Genomic DNA, 3,578 nt, shown 5'->3' with positions numbered 1-3,578 from the left:
TCTCCAATTATGCCTCGTACACACACAAACAACATACCATATAAAAATCACCCGATGTTTTTCACCAGAAACCAAACAACCCCCCTCCCTAATTTATTCTGTCAGTGTTATGTTCGATAGCGTTGGACATTTTGGCATTCGTGTGCGGTGCTGCCACATGGGGCCGGTGCACCCGCACCGCATGCTCAGACACAAGCATCCAAAAGTACATAAATCCCACAATATTTTTTCACCACAAATCAAAACTGTGCCTTTCCCTCCCTAATTTGTTTTCCTATTTCGGTGGTTATTCCTCACTTCGGTGAACTTCTTCCCTTCAAAAGTCTCTGGATGGTATTGACAATTGGTACTGGCGCACCTTTTCGTTCCAGAACGCCGCAATTTCATTGTTGTCCGCGCCACTCACATTATTGGAATTTACAACATCACATCCCTGCCAGCCGTTCATCGGCGTGCTGTCTGCGTGCTGCACACAAATAATCTCCCACGACATGTCACGGGATAATTCCTCCTAACTATTAAAATATGCCGCCAGGCACTCAGTGAACTGCCTCACAGTGCTGGCGGTGGTGTGATGCCCACCCGCCGTCATCTGCAGCCCAACCAGCGTCTTCCGCGACAAATCAACAAAGAAAAAGCCGTCCACCAGCGGAAAGTTTTCGACCGCCGGTATGTACAGCACCCCGTACTCCATCGGAATCCTCTCGACACCGCCTTGCAGTCCCGCTATTCCAACGGTGCGAGTGGGGTACCCTTGATGGTTTACCTTCAGCACTGATTCCTGTTCTTCACCACGTTCTGGTGACCTCAGCTCATTGAGTCCCTTTACTAGTGCACCGACAAACTCCCCATACATGAAGGCGCGCAAACCTAATTGTTCGAGAGCTCGGGAAGCAAGAGCACCATGCGATCCCAATATTATCAACAAAAGATCCTTCGTGGCAATGGCTTTGCCAAACAGTCCGCAGTTCGAAACCCAATATCAGCACATATCGATGCGTTCAGGAATACCTCAGCACCTTCATCTGTTCTTGCCCGGAAGTTCTTCACAAGTTTGTGAGACGGATCCTCGGAATACAATTTTTCCTCTCCTCTCAGGGTAAAGTACTTTCCTTGATCCCCAATATTGATCCATTCCAAGGCCCTCATAACACCTTGCGTGCGTTTTCCATATTCATCCGCATCGAAGATATGCTGTGGAATCGGCCCCAGTTTTTCCATGCTTTTTTTGACCTTCTTCCAGTATTCCGCTTTTTTCTCTTTGGTCCCATCACGCGTTATCCATGCGCACATCGCCTTCACATCCATCTCGTCAGGGCACTTCACGATGACTCGCGCGGCTCGTAGTTGCTTCGCCCACTCATCACAGTTGTTTACCTTTGGGAATGACACCGCAATCATGCCCCATCCAGAAGTGGGCGCAAAATGTCTCGGTGGCGGCGTTCCCTCCTTTGCCACATCGTAGATAATATACGCATTCCTCCCATGGCCCCCTCAAACTTTTCAACTCAGAGATGCACATGTCCTCATCGCCGTATCTTGTCACCGCTCTGGTGGTCTTGTCAGACACGTACGCATCTCCTCCCCCAAAACAGTGGACTACCACTTGGCTTTTCTCGACATCGCAGTGCAGCAGCTGGTAGAGGAGGTACGAGCCGGCAGCCACCGATTTCCCGATCCCGGGCGTCCCAATCAGCACACGTCGCTTGGGCGCAAAGTAGGTCCCACCGTGAGGGCTGAGCCACGCGGTTAGATCGCCCCTGACGATCTGCCACACTCGACCCACCCCACAGTTTACAAAAATGTCCTTGGGAAGATCCTGTATCGTATTCCGCGAGTACGGCCATCCCTTCCCCGAGGCAAGCACCATCAGCCTGAGACGCTGCACCGAATTGCTGCACAGCGTCATTCTTTTCGATAGCGTCGTCAGCTTTATTGTACGTCCATGACTGTTCTGGCTTCCCCTCACGCACCCCCATTCCCATCCCCGTTTTCTTTCGCTCCACGCCGTCCGGAAGTTCCACCGCATGGCTCCGCCTCGCATTGTGCACAGACTCGTAGCATCCCTCCAGTTTCTCCGGTGCGCTCGTCGTCGTTGGGTTCCTCGCCTCCCCGGCAGCTGCATCCAAGAAATGTTTGGTGGAGTTATGAACAGCTGCTTTTGCCTCCGCAGCAGCTAATGACCACCCCGGTGGATTGCTGACACCCTTATCGCAAAGCTTGCGTATATCCTCATCGAAGATCGCTTCACCCTTCACAGCTCGCTTCATACTCAAATAACGATCCGATGCCTGCATTTCGTTTAATGCTCCTTATCACGGATATACTTCGTGGGGTCCTTGAAAAACTCCTCCAGCAAGACATCCCGATTGGTGTCCACAATGCCCCTGCCGTCCAGTTCCCTCGTAAGATAGTCGTTCAGCTTCATTTCCTTGACGCGAGCTCTTCCTTTAAACAGTACACCATCGATATTAGTGGAAATGGTAAATTTCATTTCCTGCGTTCGTCTTAGCCTTTCCTCTGCCTCCCGCCTCGCTTCCGTCAGTACCTGCGTGAGTACCCCGTTTGGTGTTCCCCTTGCAAGAGGAGTGATCGTATCCTTTTTCTTTCATAGTCCCTCCATTGCCCGGGGGAGAACACACCTTCGTAAAGTGGCTTAGTAATGGCCTCCAGCGCTTGGTACGCAGTTAAGTTAAAAATTTCTTCAAGAAGCCGCTGGTCTTGTACGCAATCATCCGGCTCCTGAACAAACATCTCCATCGTCACATTGTAGTCTTTCATCAACGGCCGCCCTGCCGCCAACATAATTCCAAAGGAAATCACTCAGCATCATGTTGGTGCTGCTAGTGTTTTCCTCCTGCAGGATTTCCTCTACGGTGCTGCTCATGGTCCACCGCGGCCACACTTCACTCCCCACCACATGTCGAGCTGCAGCGTCGGAACCATCACAAGAGCCGCTGCAAGGCGCCATCACAACACCCGTGCAGTGAAGCGTCCCACTCGCACCGCCCAACTGCGGCCAGCAGGTGCCGCTGGCTCCAAAGGACACTCACGGCTGCTTCGTCCCGCTGTCCCAATGGCGTTGGGCGTGGCACTCGCACGGCTCGGTGGTCGGTGCGCCATGCAGCCGCACTGCGACGCCTGTCGGTGAAGCAGTCGAGGCCCACCGCCCCCGAAGCAACGCGAGGCGTGCAACCAACCCCAACACCGCCACACTATCGCCCTTTTTTATTTTGTTTTATCCACGTTGTCTGTCGCTTTGCCCCATCACCGACACCAAAAATAAGTGCACACCTTCACAAAAGAAAAATAAAGGAGGCACGATCCCACCGTCCCGCCGCGGACCAACAATCTCCTCCACCCACCACCATTGCCGCACAGAAAACCGCAGTCACATCGCAGAGGAAGCACCACAGTGTGCACCACACAATCGTGCAGTGAACGATGGGCCGCACGCGGCCACGCATCGCCCCGCTCCATTTTACCACCAATCAGGTTTTGCGTGCCCGCACAAAGTAGCAAACAGAACCAGAGTGCACACAAACCCAACCACCCCCTCACTCGCTGAAGCACATTAT

At 52.8% G+C, this 3,578-nt stretch overlaps 1 pseudogene, besides 1 other annotated feature; it reads right to left on the bottom strand.

Annotated features, from left to right (window-relative positions):
• Positions 1 to 3,578: part of a sequence feature (areas not merged during assembly with more than two copies in the genome that could not be assigned to a particular haplotype) that runs on past both edges of the window.
• On the bottom strand, positions 258 to 3,053 carry Tc00.1047053506065.10 (annotated as a pseudogene).

The sequence above is a fragment of the Trypanosoma cruzi genome (assembly GCF_000209065.1).
Source record: "Trypanosoma cruzi strain CL Brener chromosome Unknown tcruzi_1047053506065, whole genome shotgun sequence".
Classification (NCBI taxonomy): Eukaryota; Euglenozoa; class Kinetoplastea; order Trypanosomatida; family Trypanosomatidae; genus Trypanosoma; species Trypanosoma cruzi.
Note: the sequence above shows the minus strand (reverse complement) of the source record. Positions and strands in the feature narration are given on the sequence as shown.